The following is a 16,303-nucleotide window of genomic DNA, read 5'->3' as shown; positions in this document are numbered from 1 at the left end:
ATAAGGGACCAGGTGCTCCTTATGACAGTGGCTGGCATGGGCCCCCGTTTTTCATCCTTTGTTATACTTGTCAATTCCCTTGTCCACACCTGTCCCCTCACTCTCCTGCCTATCCCTTAAGGGTAGGACTGTGGCTTAATCACTTTTATATCCCCAGGGTCTGATTCTTATTAAAAGTAGAATAATAATGAAAATGTAACATGGCCTCTGCACACAGGATAATTTATGAGCTTCTGAAGCCTTCTGGAAATATCCTGAGGCCTGAGTCCCTCCTCTCTTCAGCGGGTGTAATAGTGATATGACAGAGTTATTGCTCCAGGACACTAGTCGCCCTGCCCTAAGTTTCTTCACAGTCTCCTTGGTCTCCTCCCTGTCGTTCAGGGCAGTGCTGGCATCAGCAAATCCAGGTTCCTTCCCACGTGGCAGCAAAGAGTTTACAATCTTTTTTATTAAGAATGTCAAAGTCCCCTTTTAATTGTATGTAGCAGCTTTCACATATTTTCCTTAGTAAATTTGGAGTGCTAACTCCATCTTAGAAGTTAGTCCTCTTTGCTCATATTAATATATTCTTTGAGCCTGAGCCCAGTCAGTTTAGTTCAGTCACTCAGTCCTGTCCAACTCTTTGTGACCCAGTGGACTGTAGCACACCAGTCTTCCCTGTCCATCACCAACTTCTGGATCTTACTCAAACTCATGTCCACTGAGCCAGTGATGCCATCCAACCATCTCATCCTCTGTCCTCCCTTTCTGCTCCCACCTTCAATCTTTCCTGGCATCAGGGTCTTTTCCAATGAGTCAGTTCTTTGCACCAGGTGTCCAAAGTACTGGAGTTTCAGCTTCAGCATCAGTCCTTCATTTATTTATCAGAGCCCGATAAAATCATTCATTTAAATGTTTAAGTCAGCTCCTAGAAACTCTGGGTTTTCCTAGTGGCTCACATGCTAGTAAACTAATGCTAAAAATTCTCCAAGCCAGGCTTCAACAGTATGTGAACCATGAACTTCCAGATGTTTATGCTGGGTTTAGAAAAGGCAGAGGAACCAGAGATCAAATTGCCAGCATCTGTTGGATCACTGAAAAAGCAAGAGTTCCAGAAAAACATATACTTCTGCTTTGTTGATTATGCCAAAGCCTTTGACTGTGTGGATCGCAACAAACTGTGGAAAATTCTTCAAGAGATGGGAATACCAGACCACCTGATCTGACTCTTGAGAAATCTGTATGCAGGTCAGGAAACAACAATTAGAACTGGACATGGAACAAGGGACTGGTTCCAGATCGGGAAAGGAGTACGTCAAGGCTATATATTGTCACCCTGCTTATTTAACTTCTATGCAGAGTACATCATGAGAAACGTTGGGCTGGATGAAGCATAAGCTGGAATCAAGATTGCCGGGAGAAATATCAATAACCTCAGATATGCAGATGACACAACCCTTATGACAGAAAGCAAAGAAGAGCTGAAGAGCCTCTTGATGAAAGTGAAAGAGGAAAGTGAAAAAGTTGGTTTAAAACTCAACATTCAGAAAACTAAGATCATGGCATCTGGTCCTATCACTTCATGGGGAAACAATGAAAACAGTGACAGACTTTATTTTTTGGGGGGGGGCCTCCAAAAATCACTGCAGATGGTGACCACAGCCATGAAATTAAAAGATGCTTACTCCTTGGAAGAAAAGTTATGACCAACCTAGACAGCATATTTAAAAGCAGAGACATTACTTTGTCAAAAAAGATCTGTCTAGCCAAAGCCATGGTTTTTCCAGTGGTCATGTATGGATGTGAGATTTGGACCATAAAGAAAACTGAGTGCCGAAGAATTGATGCTTTTGAACTGTGGTGTTAGAGAAGACTTTTGAGAGTCTCTTGGACTGCAAGGAGATCAATCCAGTCAATTGTAAAGGAAATCAGTCCTGAATATTCATTGGAAGAACTGATGCTAAAGCTGAAGCTCCAATACTTTGGCTACCTGATGTGAAGAGCTGCCTCACTGGCAAAGACCCTGATGTCAGGAAAGATTGAAGGCAGGAAGATAAGGGCATGACAGAGGATGAGCTGGCTGGATGGCATCACTGTCTTGATGGACGTGAGTTTGTGCAAGCTCGGGGAGTTGGTGTTGCATAGGAAAGCCTGTCATGCTGCAGTCCATGGGGTTGCTAAGAGTTGGACACAACTGAGCCACTGAAGTGAACTGAACTGAATTGTCTCCGTTGCAACTACCCAACTCGAGTTTAGTACAAAAAAGGCCATAGACTATATAGAAACACCGTTTTATAGTTACTGTTGTAGTTACAAAACAGGCAGCCAGCTGGATTTGGTTTTTAAGCTATAGTTGGCTGACCTCTGACATTAACAATCCTAACCCTATAGCAAGGAGTGTGCATTGGTGTGCTTATGAGTGCTTTGGGAAATGTATTCTTCTGTCAGGCAGGCAGAAAAGAGCCAAACTCAAGTTAGGATAGAAGAACTGACTCATTGGAAAAGACCCTGATGCTGGGAAAGATTGAAGGCAGGAGGAGAAGGGGATGACAGAGGATGAGATGGTTGGATGCCATCACCAACTCAATGGACACAAGTTTGAGTAGGCTCTGGGAGTTGGTGATGGACAGGGAAGCCTGGCGTGCTGCAGTACATGGGGTTGCAAAGAGTCGGATGCGATTGAGTGATTGAAGTGAACTGAAGTTAGGGTAAAGCAATCTGGTGTTGCCCAGTGACCCTGGTTACCCTTTGGTTTGCCAAAGGCCACATTTCTCAAAGGGTATTCCTTACTGTCTGATGGCTATTAAGTTTCACTTTTCTTTTTGGAAACCCAGCTTAAGAGGTGTTTTGAGAAATGAAGTTTCATCAGCTAATGTGTATCTCAGTGGTAAGGACAAGAAGCCCTAAGCTCAGCCTCACCCTAGACACTTCAAACTCCTCTGAACTTTAACCATCCTCCCTGATCCCATATTGTTATCCCTGTTTAGTTACAAATACGTCTGAAAGATGATGACCATGGTGGTTGATATTTATTGAGGATCTTGTACTTGTCAGGCAATTTACTTGACATTAGTACATTTTCATCATTGAGTTCTCACAACGACTTGATGAGGCAGATACTTTCATTTCCCCCATTTTGCTGATGAGAAAATTGAGGCTTGGACAGGTTCAGTGATTTGGTCAAGGTCAAGTAGCAAGCAAGTGGCAGAAGCAGATTGCAAATTCAGGCCACATGATGATAAAGTATGTTCTTTTTTCTATCTCCTTCCCAGATTCTCAAGGGCACAGGGAGCCTACCTTTCTTTCCTTTTTTTTTTTTTTTGGCCATGCTACCTGGCATGTGGGATGTTAGTTCCCCGATGAGGGACTGAACCTGCGCCCCCTGCATTGGATGTGTTTACTCTTATACCCTGGACCTCCAGGGAATTCCCCAGCCTGCTTTGCAAAGTACAAGCAGACCTCAGAGATATCACAGGTTCAGTTCCAGACCTCTGCAATAAATCGAATACTGCAGTAAAGCAAGTCACATGAGTTTCTGGGTTCCCTGTTATATATGAAGGTTATGTTCACACTATACTAATAGTCTGTTAAATAGCAGCCCACTCCAGATTCTTGCCTGAAGAATCCCATGAACAGAGGAGCATGGCAGGCTATAATCATAGGGTCACAAAGAGTTGGACATGACTGAAGCAACTTAGCACAAGAACATAGTCTATGGACATAACTTAATTAAAAATACTTAATTGCTAAAAAAAAAATGCTAACCATCCTCTGAGCCTTCAGTGAATCCTCTTTTTGTAATGGTAACATCAAAGATTGCTGACTGCAGGTCACCAAAACAAATATAATAATAATGAAAAAGCTTGAACTATTGCAAGTATTACCAAAAGTGAAATAGAGACAGAAATGGTGTTGAAAAAATGGTGCTGATAAACTTGATTGAGGTAGGGTTTCTGGGGTTGCCAGAATCCTTCAGTTTGTGAAATAGCACACTATCAAGGGAAGCACAATAAAGCAAAGTGCAGTAATGAAGTCTGCCTTTAGCCACAGTCTCCCTCTGCCTCTGAATCAGAGAATGTTCTCTAATTCCTTCATCTCCCATGTTGCTCTTGCCTGTCTTTCAGCCTCATTCTCGGGCCTGCACTTGGACTGCTGCAGTGGCTTCTGACTGGCCTCTCTTGAAAACAGCTCTATTGAGATGTAATTCACATGCCAGACAAGTTACTTACAGTCAATGTTAGAACATGTTTGTCACCTCACAGTTCAGTTCAGTTCAGTCGCTCAGTCATGTCTGACTCTTCGCGACCCCGTGAATCGCAGCACACCAGGCCTCCCTGTCCATCACCAACTCCCAGAGATCACTCAGACTCACGTCCATTGAGTCGGTGATGCCATCCAGCCATCTCATCCTCTGTTAACCCCCTCTCCACCTCCCCCCAATCCTTCCCAGCATCAGAGTCTTTTCCAATGAGTCAACTCTTCTCATGAGGTGGCCAAAGTACTGGAGTTTCAGCTTTAGCATCATTCCTTCCAATGAACACCCAAAACTGATCTTCTTTAGGACTGGTTGGATCTCCTTGCAGTCCAAGGGACTCTCAAGAGTCTTCTCCAACACCACAGTTCAAAAGCATCAATTCTTCGGCACTCAGCTTTCTTCACAGTCCAACTCTCACATCCATACATGACCACTGGAAAAACCATAGCCTTCACTTGACGGACAAGGAAGCCCCCAACCCTTTAGCTGTCACTGCCACTATCCTCCTGTCTACTCCCCTCGCAACCTTCAGCTCTAATCATCCATTGATCTCCTTTCTGTCTATAGATTTTCTTATTCTGGACTTTCATATAAATGGAATCATGTATTAATAGTATGTGGACTTTGGTGATTGAGTCCTTTCACTTAGTCCCTTGTTTTCAAGGTACATTCAAGTTGTTGCATATATCAGATCTCCATTCCTTTTTTAATGGACAGGTTATATTCCATTGCATGGAGAGACCATGTTTGTTTATCCCTTCATCAGTTGATTAGATGGACATTTGTGTTGTTTCCATCTTTTGGATGTTATGAACTATTTGGCCTCTTGAATGGCTTATTCTTCACAGCACTCTCAGTTTAATTTTCCTAAAGAGCAGCTCTCAGTCATGTCACCCCTCTGATGGAAAGTCGTCATGGATTTCACACTGCCTCTAAGACATCGTTTGGGTTTTCCTGTGAGAAAGTGCCTGGTGTGGAGTGGGCACTTATGCTGGGAAGGAATGGTGGGGAACTGTGCTTTATGGAGCATTGAGCCCTCCCACATGGATGGAGCCTTCTGCCAGCTCTCCTTTTCCACCAGCCAGAGCTCTCATGTCTCTTCTGCTCATTTGGTCCTCAGCATGTGCTGTTGCACCATTGGGAGGGAGATGCATCTGTATGTTTCTCAATTTCCTTTGCTGGACCGGGAACCCCTTGAGGTCAGGGAGCAAGGCTGACACATAATTAGGATCATGAGTGGACTCATCAGAGCTGTCATTTTGTTTGATGCATTGTATGTGCCAGGTCCTTTACTGGGTCCTTTCTTTTGTTAACTAACCAGGCGAATTATCAGGGAGGTGCTATTATTCCAATTTCATAGATGAAGAAACAGACTGTGAGAATTTCAGGAACTTGAATTTGGTGACTCAGTAAGTAAATGATAGAGCTCAGGTCCATTGGACTCTAGAGTTTGAAATCTTACAATGCCCTGCTGACAAGGGCTTCTATTTCTCTTCCTGCCGCTTCTCCTCCTCCTTTATCGTCATAAATCATCACTCTCACTTTGCAGATGAGGACATTAAGGCTCAGACAGATAAGTGACTTCTCCTGTGTCAAGTCTTAGGAAATGATGAAGCAAGAACTTTAAAATTAGAACTTTTGTCTAAGCCCATTGGTATTTTCCCCCACTGTACCATTGTATTTTTAGTGTATGTTGGGGCCTCAGCAAGCTGTTTGATGGTGATAATTATCATGTTGTAAAACAGTTAGGAGGGGAAGATGGACTTACATAAACAACTAGAGGAGCTGAAATATACTATATCATGGTGAATATTATAAATGCCATAGAAATTTGAGAAGAGAAAAATTACAACAGCATCCTAGATGAGGGATACTGATACTAGACCTTGAAGGAGGGGTGAGTTTAGTGAGGCAGAGAGAAGAGAAGAGGAGAGGGCAAGAGATGAAAATCTTCCTATGGGGCCATTCTCCACACTGACCCAAATTCTCCAACAGTCTGGGCACTGGTCTTACACCACTGGGACAGCTGTGAGAAAGGAATAAATAGCTTCATAATATGGAAATGGGCATGTGGCTTTGTCTTATGCTTATATGTCTCAAGGGCTTCCCTGGTGGGTCAGACAGTAAAGATGTCAGGAAGCATTTAACAGGAGGCTTCCTGTGTGCTGTTTTGGATCTGTCAGGAATTCTCTGTTCCTTATTAATTCCTGAATATTCAGGAATTAAGAGGAGAGGCAAGCCTCTCCCGGGGCTGAGGAATCCAGGCATTTCCTTTGTTAGTTTTTCTATACAGTGGTAAGTACCCTCTTCCTTCTTGTGAACCATACAGTAAAAGTGATTGTTTACAACTCTCTCTCTCTTTAATATGGATCGCCTATGTTTTGTAAGTCTGGAATTTTAATCTTTATCTTTGCTGAAAACAACTACAGTATATATGCCCACACCATGTTGATTTAAACACCTTTGCTCCATCAGAGCTCTGGTCCCCGTGTCTTTCTTTCTCTTTCTTTCTCTCTCTCTCTCAGGCTATTTCTTTGGAGCACAGAGGCCCTCTGAGTTCATTTTCCTGCCTTGGCTTCTAAGACCCTCTCAAGAAAGTGCTCTGTGCCTTCCCCCCATCGAGAAGGTGCCTGAGACCTCTGTGAACAGAGCAAACCCCGTGCCAGGGGCTTTATTGGCTTTCTGTGTAAACCAAGGAATATCAGCCTCTTTCTCTCCTTTACTTTCTTTTCATGGACTCTGGACCACCAGGTTCCTGTCCATTAAAGGACCTCAACATAAAGAGTATGCCTGCAATGCAGGAGACCTGGGTGCCATCCCTGGGTTGGGAAAATCCTCTGGAGAAGAGCATGGCAACCCACTCCAATATTCTTGCCTGGAGAATTTCATGGGCAGAGGAGCCTGGTGGGCTCCAGTCCATGGGATTGCAAAGAGTTGGATACGATTGAGCAACTAACACTATATGTCTCAAATGGACAGGAAAGGACATTATACATTTGGATGATGTCTGTCAAAATTACTTGAAGATCTATGTTTAAAATAAATTTGTTGTGCTGATGATACAATTCCATTTTCAAAGACTGATTTGTAGAAGGGGTCACAGAAGCACCTGTCTGTATGTCAAAGCATGACATGCACACACAGATGGCGTTCAGCATGCTTGTGACTTACAAGTCAGCCCTCCTTCTAGGGCATCACCCTAAGCCAAAGTTCTCCAGTTTCCTTGGTTTAGTTCCATTTTGTGAAACATGGAAACCGACAGCATAGGCCTGAACTATTTTTTAAATGGATACCCTGTTTTATTTATTTATTTGATAGCCATACCACAGGGACTCTGTTCCCTGACCAGGGATCGAACTCAAGCCCCCTGCAGTAGAACCATGGAGCCCTAATTACTGGACTGCCAGGGAATCCCCCAAGCCTGAACTATTGAATCAATCCAAGTTCTGAATAGTCCAGTGTGATAAGAAAGCATCATGCTATGGAATGCCTTGGCTGCATTCTTCCAGGTGGTCCCCCAGGAGACAGCAAGGGAGGCAGACAGACAGACTGTGTTAGATGCCTGAATCTCTAACAAGGGCAGCCTGGACTGGGGTGTGAGTCTGCAGTTACTTTGGACTCTGTCTTGCATTTTTCTCAAAAGCTTTTCTCTGACCTCAGAACAATTCAGTTGTAAACTTGAGTTGTAAAGCCTGAAGAATCAATCCCTTTCTTATTCTTCACTTCTGTTTCCATAGCACTTTTGCTTCATCATCTTCTGAAACTGTTCTGTGCTTACAGTGTTGCCGAGTTGTTTCTGTCTGGTGGTCTACTTAGATATTAAATTTTTAAAATTTGCATCTACTTTCATTTACTGCAGTTTTAAATGGAATAGATGAAGGCCATACTGTATTTCTTTTTCATTGCAGAGGTATTTTATCTTTATTCTGAAGATTTTATCCTTCCTCAAATTCTGTTTTTTTTTTTAATTCCTCAAGTAGAATAGCTTACCCAATCCATTGAATATTCTTTTTTTTTTTTCAAAATTGAAAACCTGTTTCTCACTTAAAAATATGTTATCATGTCTGATTAAAATCCACAAACACCAGAACATGTTCCAAACAAATGTTGTCGTTGGAATAGCAGTAAAATAAATCGAACTAGTTTTTAGGTATTTGCAGCAGAGTATTCAATAGCTTTTGGCTTCAAGGATGATTAAAAAGTACATTTATTGATTTCTAACCAAACCACAATATTAATAATCTTTGGAGGCGTAGTGGACTATTGGCTTCTTGTCAGAATGGCTTTGAGGAGAAGATGGCCTTGGGTTCTAATGCCAGCTTCTCAGCAGAGATCAGAGTTGGGTGTCTGAGTTCAGTGCATTTATGGTTTGGCAGCAAAGTTTCCCCAATCTTGAGGGACTTGTTCAGTTTGAGGGGGCATGAGTCATGTTCTGGAAACAGGACAGACACAGAATATCTCAACCTTACAGAAGATTTCTTCTTTTGCTCCATCTTTTTGTTTGTGTCTTCCTGAGATGCTTCACCATGGCAACTACCTTTCTTGGCTTGTGGTATTGTGGGGAAAGAGCACAGGATGGGTGGCAGTGCATCCATTTCTTCCACTTGGACCAAAGAAGATGGCACACACATGAAGTTAGCCATGCCTCTGTCTTGCCCCAAGACTTGGCTTCTGAGCTTCTACTTTTCAAGAAAGTGGGAATTATTATGAAGATTCTCACCTTTCTTGGCTAGTGGAGGAATCCTATTGTTTGCAGGTGTTGGTACTTTTCTTTCTTTTTTCTTTTTGTTTTTTGGTGTGGACCATTTTAAAAATCTTTATTTAATGTGTTAGAGTATTGCTTCTGTTTTGTGTTTTGGGTTTTTGGCCATGAGGCCTGTGAGATCTTTAGCTCCCTGAGCAGGGATCGAACCCACACCCCTGCACTGGAAGGTGAAGTCTTAACTACTAGGCTACCAGGGAAGTACCTGTACTTTTCAAAGGGGAAAAAAAGGTCTTCCCTTCCTCTTCTTTGTGTTACAGCTCCCCTGAAAGCATCTTGACTTGGTCCCTGGAACGCTGGGTCTTGGGGTAGTGTCTGCCTTCCCTGCCTTTTGGTGTTTGATCTTCTGATCTAATTCCTGGTGTTGTTCACTGTTAGTGCTGTTCAGGGCCCCCCACTCTTGCTCTTCTCTGCTTCTTCACCTCCTTTGCCCTCCCTGCCTCTTTCCTTTCCTTCCTCTCTTCACTCCTTTCTTCTGTTGCTCCCTCTCACTCCCTTCTTCCATCTCTCCATTCCTTTCACTTTTAGGTGCAAGTATGTCCTCACTGAGGTACCTATCAGGGAGCTTTCCATCACATCCTTAATCTTTCACTTGTTTTTCCTTTGTACATGGTCTATTGAACCTGATGAAGCCGTGTTCTGAGCTGATGCCATTTGCTCTGCAAACTCGACTCAAACGCAGTCTTCTGCTGCCTCATGATGCCCCAAAGAGGTTGTTTTGTCTTCCTGGTGGCTGCTGAGTGTGTGTGTGTGTGTGTGTGTGTGTGTTTGGCCATTAAGGGGCAGGAGGACCCACAGATTATTTTGGGAGTACAGAGAGGCCCTTTTCACACTCACACCTGCCACTCAGTTGCCACCAGTACTTCTGGTTATGGTTCTGGATTTCATGGACTTACTGGTCTAGGATTTTGTCATCTGTATGATCCAGACATCTTCTAATATAGTAGTTTTCACACTTTCTTTCTTTTTTTTTTTTTTTGCTTTATATTCTCTTGTGTGCGTGAGTGCTCAGTTGTGTCTGATTTTTTGTGACCCTTTGGACTGTAGCCCACCAGGCTTCTCTGTCCATGGGATTCTCCAGGCAAGAATCCTGGAGTGGGTTGCCATTTCCTTCTCCAGGAGATCTTCCCGACCCAGGGATCTAACCCCTCTCTTGCATCTCCTGCATTAGCAGGTGGATTCTTTACCACTGCGCCACCTGGGAAACCTTTTGTATTCTTTTAACAGGTATAAAAAATCTTCTCTGAAATCTTAATGCAGTCTAATATTTCCAACAGGTCAAATAGGAGCTCTTGTGACTGAATGTGGTGGGGAGATCAGTGCTTGCCTTCCTCCTCCCTGGCCTCAGGAACAGCCAAGGGATTATGCAGAAGAGGGCTGTGGGTCCTTGGAACAGAGTTTCATGTACTTACTCCTGGGTTGGTCCCCTTCCCTTTCAGTTCATAGGTGAGATCCAGAGATAGGGACGGGGAGAGGGCATGGCCCAGAAAGGCTCAAGGACAGGAAGTTGAACAGTTGGGTGATTAGAGCCCAGTTCTTGGTCCTAAAGTGTTCTCACCTCTGTCCTGTGGGTCTTGGGGCTTAGGATGTGAAATCGTGGTTCTCTTTGAGACAGAAAGGATCCTCTCCACCACTGCTCCCCACAGCCAAAAGCCCCAAACAAAACCAGACACAGACAGCAATTTGGCGGGTTACCATGCCTTTGACAGAAATCAGTTAAGTAAGATTTGTTCTTATCTTATTATCAGGTTGTTGTTTCCAACTTTTATTCTAAGAGAGGCTGGATCACTCAGACCCACCCAGTAAATGCAGATTGACTCCATCCATGTGGCCATGTCATTGGAAGGGCAGGGTTAAGATGGGCTGTGCTCCCAGGCAGGGAGATGGTAAAGAGCTGAGGTGAGGACCCCCCACCTGTTGTAGCCCTGGGGACAGCTCCACTGTCTGCTGTTAGGGGCACAGAGTTGGGCTGTCAGGAAAGGGGCTCTGGGACAAAGGTTGTTCACAAAAGGGAGGTCTCTTTGACAGGGAGGTGGGAGGGGGCCTCTGTGCCTTTTTCAGAGCCTTCTTACTCTCACCATCCTCCGCTGAGCTCTGGGTTGATGTCGAGGCTTCCTCTAAGCTCTCATGCTCGGTTCTCATGGTCACTGCCTTCTTTTAAGCTCTCCTCTCTCTCATCTGGACTGTCATGAGAGCACAGCACTGATCTTTTTACCTCCAAAACTCTTTGTTTCTTTTTTAAAAGTTTGAAGTGAAATACACATGCTGAAGAGTACATATAATAGATGGCTGAAGATAAAAAGGATTATAATGGAAAAATCAAACAAACCCCCGTATGTCCTGGGAAATAGAATACTGCTACCTGTACTTTCCCTGGAGGAGAGCACAGCAACCCACTCTAGCATTCTTGTCTGGAGAATCCCATGGGCAGAGGAGTCTGGCGGGCTACAGTGCATGGGGTCGTCGGACACAACTGAAGTGACTTAGCACACACTTGTACTTTAGAAGTCTGCATCTAACAGCCTCGCTAAATTCCCTTAATCATATTCTAATAATTCCTAAGATTCTTGTATTCTGTGTAGTCAATCATATCTGCAAATGTTGATGGTATTACTTCTTCCTTCCTAATCTTTTGGCTGTCTTTTCTATTGTTTTGTCTTACCTCACTGGTTAGGACCTGTAGTGCAGTGTTGAATCAAAGTGATCCAGTGGACATTTTTCTTTTGTTTCTGACCTTAAATAGAATGCTTATAATATTTTGCCATTGAGTTATGATACTTCCAAAATATTTTGGAAAATATATTTTATGGATAGTTCTACTAAATTTGCAAGAAACGCATAATTACAATCTTGTACAAACACTTCAGAGAGAAGATGGGAATATTTCCCAACTCATTTTATAAAGCAACTCTCATCTTGGCACCAAAATCTATCAGGTTGGAGAAATTTTATCAGGTTGGAGAAATCACTACCTATAGTTAGCTAATATAGGTGCCATCCATTTATGGCAAATGGATTTTGACTTTTATCAAATACATTTTCTGTATCTTTTGAGGTGATCATATAGCATAGTTCTTTTCCTTTCTCCTTTAATCCTTTAAAGCAACACATGGCTTTACCCTCATAAAATTTTTAATGTTAAAACAAACTCAAATTATTGAAATTAACCCAACTTGATCCTAATTTTTGTTTTTGTACATTGCTAGATTTCACTTGGTAATATTTTGTTTAGCATTTTTACTTTTATGTTCATAAGTTAGGCTAGCATGCATTTTTCCTTTCTTTTATTCTTGTCTATTTTTGGTGCCAAGATGAGAGTTGCCTTATAAAATGAGTTGGGAAATATTCCCATCTTCTCTCTGAAGTATTTGTATAAGATTGGAATTATGTGTTTCTTGCAAATTTAGTAGAACTACCCATAAACAGCAGCCCCGCCCCCCCCCCCCCCCCCCGCGGGTCTGGCATTGATTTAATGGGATGCTTTAAAAAAAAATTAATGGTTATAAGACCATTCTGGAGTCAATTTTAAAATTTATTTTTCTAGTAATTTAGGTATTTCATTGAAATTTTCAAATTTATGGCTGTAAAGTTGCTCATAACATTATCTAATAATTTTTTTCTTTGCTGCATCTGCAGTTATGCCCCCTTTTAAGTCTTAATATTGTTTATTTATGCCTCTTCTTCCATTATGACTCCATTTTATTTTGAAGTTCACATGATCACCAAAATAGTACCAGTAGTATAGTTCTCTTCTGTACTTACCAACTGCAGAAGGACTTTCAAAGTCTTTTATGATCTATTCCCAGCCTAGCTTTCCAGTTTTAACAAAAACAATGTTCTTACTCATTACTCTGATTTCCAGCCACACTGGACTACTGTCTTTCCTCTGGTACATTCTTTTTTTTTTTTTTTTTTTTTAGTTTTGGCTTTTACATTAATTATTTTTTAAGATTTTTCCTTTATTTTTAATTGGAATGTAATGGCATTACAATGTTGTGTTAGCCATAATTATATATATAGCCCCTCCCTCTTGAGCCTCCCTCCCCCTTCCCATCCCACCCCTCTAGGTCATCACAGAATGCCAGGGTGAGCTCCCTGTACAATACAGCAGCTTCCCATTAACTATCTATTTTACACAGAGTAGTGTATGTGTCAGTGTTACTCTCTTAATCCATCCCACCATCTCCTTCCCCCACTGTGTCTCCAAGTCTGTTCTCTCTGTCTGCATCTCTATTCCTGCCCTGTAAATAGGTTCATCAGTACCATTTTTCTAGATTCCACATATATGTATTAATATAGGATGTTTGTGTTCTTACAACAACTTCCATTAACCAGTACCTTCACACCGTTTTGACCTCCATTTTCATCCTTAGAAATGTTCATTGTTTCTTAAGGCTCATCTCAAATTCTATCTGTTCCATGAAGCTTTCCCTTATTTTCCTCCAAACAGAATAGATGTCTTCTTCTCCTGCGTTCCTATTCCCCACCCCCACCAAATTCTCCGTAGCAAGTATCATGGTCTGATCATATTTAAAGAGTTCCTTTCATGTCTGCGAAGTTCTGTAGCTATCAAGCCTCTTGAAGGCAAGACTGTGTCTTATTCTTGTCTGCATTCTAAGCACCAGTAGGGGACCACTGAGACTGTTCAATTCATTTGAACTGAATGAAAACTGAGTGGAATTTAACAGGCATTCACTCTTCCTCTAGCCAAATGTAGAATTACAAAAATGTAGGCCACACATTGTAATTTGGGGTAATGCGAAGATGTTCTGACCCTGGGGTAATATGAAGATGTCCTTACCTCTTTCATGAACTGGCTGAAGGCTGAAAGTCCATCATTTGCGTTTCATTTATTTGCCTTAATGCGTTCTCTCTTTGCTTAAAACTACCCTATGAGCCTTCCCTTGTGGTCTAGTGGTTAAGACTCTGTGCTTCCAATGGAGGGAGCATGGGTTCTATCCCTGGTCAGGGAACTAAGATCCCACATGCTATGCAACCAAATAAATAAATAAATAAAATGCTACCCTATCTGGGGAAGCATAGGAGACCTTATTAGGTATTGACATCTGACCCCTCAGAATTTTCCCTGGTCCCTACCAAGGGAGTGGATTTGTCCTGGAAAATCCCATGGACAGAGGAGCCTGGTGGGCTATAGTCCATGGGGTCACAAAGAGTCAGACACAACTAAACAATGGACACTTCCTGAGAGCAGATATATTGATGAAATGTAAATAAGAAACATCTCTTGGGGGAACAAAGATGCTGAAAGGGATGGCTAGATAAACTGATATTCACTGTCCTTTATTTAGGATATACTCTATTTCAATATTGTGTTAGTTTCAGGTGTACATCACAGTGATTCAGTTATATATACATATTCTTCAGATTCTCTTCCCTTATAGGTGTTTACAAAATATTGAGTGTAGTTCTCTGTGCTATTCAGTAGGTCCTTGTTGTTTATTTTGTATATAGTAGTATGTATCTGTTAACCCCAAACTCCTAATTTATCCCTCCCCAACCCCATTTCCCTTTGGTAATCCTAAATTTGTTTTCTTTGTCTGTGAGTCTCTTTCTGTTTTGGAAATAAGTTCATTTGTATCTCTCTCTCTCTCTTTTTAGATTGCACATATAAGTAATATCATATGGTGTTTGTCTTTGTCTGACTTACTTCACACAGTATGATAATCTCTAGGTCCATCCATGTTGGTGTAAATGACATTATTTCATCCTTTTTGTGACCAAGTGATATTCCATTATATATATATATATGTTCCACATCTTCTTTATTCATGCATCTGTCAATGGACATTGAGGTGGGACAACCTTATTTCTGAAGAGTGTATCAGGTTTGCTACTTTTTTCTTTTTGTTCTTCTTTCTTTTTATGACTCCACCAGTTTATCTTTAAAGTCTAAGAATGTTACATTACCAATAGGCATCAGATCACCAAAACCTCAAAGTGGAATATTCACATTTTAATTATTTGCTCACTCACAGAAGGATTTGTCCCATAAGCACATCTCCAGCATGATCAGAATTCTCTATTTCTTGTATTTGGAAAGAGCTGATGTGCACTTTCTTATTGTACAAGTTTTAAGATCCCTTGGTGAAGAGACAAGATAGCAGTTGGTGCTACTTTTTCCTTCATTCATATCCCTACGTTAGGCTGATGTGCTCTCTCTACCAACCTGTGCAGAATGATCTTGGTCAAGTTATCTCATCTTTCTGTAAAGGAGGAGCTGTCTGACACTTGTAACACACGTGGAATTAGCACGGGACAACTTTGAAGGCAAGAAAGCACATGGATGTGTCAGCTGGGGTATGATTGGGACAACAACTCTTTCCAGTCCACTGGAACCATGCGTTCTACCTAGTGTGTCGCAAAAGGCTGACCAGCTCATTAATTTTACATCTCATTTCATAGGAGTGACTTTGCTTGTGGTGGGTTCTGGTGACTAGTACTGCACAGTGTTTGTAGCCTACCCCAGTGCTCATCCTCGGAAGACCTGATGGTCCTTGGCCCTGCTGATGACTCCAAGTTCTTGCTTGCTTAATGTTATCCCACTTTTAGTCTTGGGGAGAGCTGTGAAACAGATTTAGTTAGAGGATGATTTGAGATGTGTTCTACTGGTAGAGACAAGGCTTTATCGAGTATTATGTTGCCTTGATCCTAAGATCAGTAACTCATCTTAGGGAAGAAGACTGAATCCACCTAGTAAATTTTCAGCAGAAATCGTGGGAAGATGATGCAAATAGCTTCATGTAGATCAAACATAAACATGCAGTGCTGAGGACTGGTTTCTCTGGTGGGGCTTTGGGAATTCTTGCCCAGTGCCTCTCAGCTACTTTGGCAGAGTTTTAGTTGGTAAATATTGACTTTTGAACGGATGTATCTAACTGCCAAGTAGCTTTTTTTGTGTTACCTCAGATCTCAGTGTGAGTGGGGTCGATGAGAGTTGATGCCTGTGTAGTTTGAGGATTGGTGCTGTGAAAAGCTCTAGCGAGGAGCCAGGACCCAGAAAAACTGTGGTCATAGACTATGGGGGTGCAGTGGTTGATGTGATCACAGTAAGGGCTGTTGTCTGGAACTGGCTGGATTCTGTCTACATATCCCACCCCCAAAAGCCTCCCTGAAAAGAGGCAAAAGTTTAGATTCTGAGGATGGAGAAAAGTGCTCACTTGTGCCAGAGTTTGGCCAGACACATCCCAGAGGAGAGTGATTGGGTATTCAGAAACTCTTTAGTTAGCCCTGTCCCTTCAGGGGATGAGAGCCTCTAAGGAATAAGGTGTGGGGACTGCTTCCTACTT

The 16,303-nt window shown here is 42.2% G+C and overlaps 1 protein-coding gene across 3 annotated transcripts in view; it reads left to right on the top strand.

Moving 5' to 3' along the window:
• FGF13 (fibroblast growth factor 13) overlaps positions 1 to 16,303 on the top strand; it is a 574,996-nt gene that overhangs the window by 115,607 nt on the left and 443,086 nt on the right. The window lies entirely within an intron of this gene.

The sequence above is a fragment of the Bubalus kerabau genome, chromosome X, assembly GCF_029407905.1.
Source record: "Bubalus kerabau isolate K-KA32 ecotype Philippines breed swamp buffalo chromosome X, PCC_UOA_SB_1v2, whole genome shotgun sequence".
NCBI classification, from domain to species: Eukaryota; Metazoa; Chordata; class Mammalia; order Artiodactyla; family Bovidae; genus Bubalus; species Bubalus kerabau.
The sequence above is the reverse complement of the archived record's forward strand: the minus strand, read 5'-3'. Positions and strand labels throughout refer to the sequence as shown.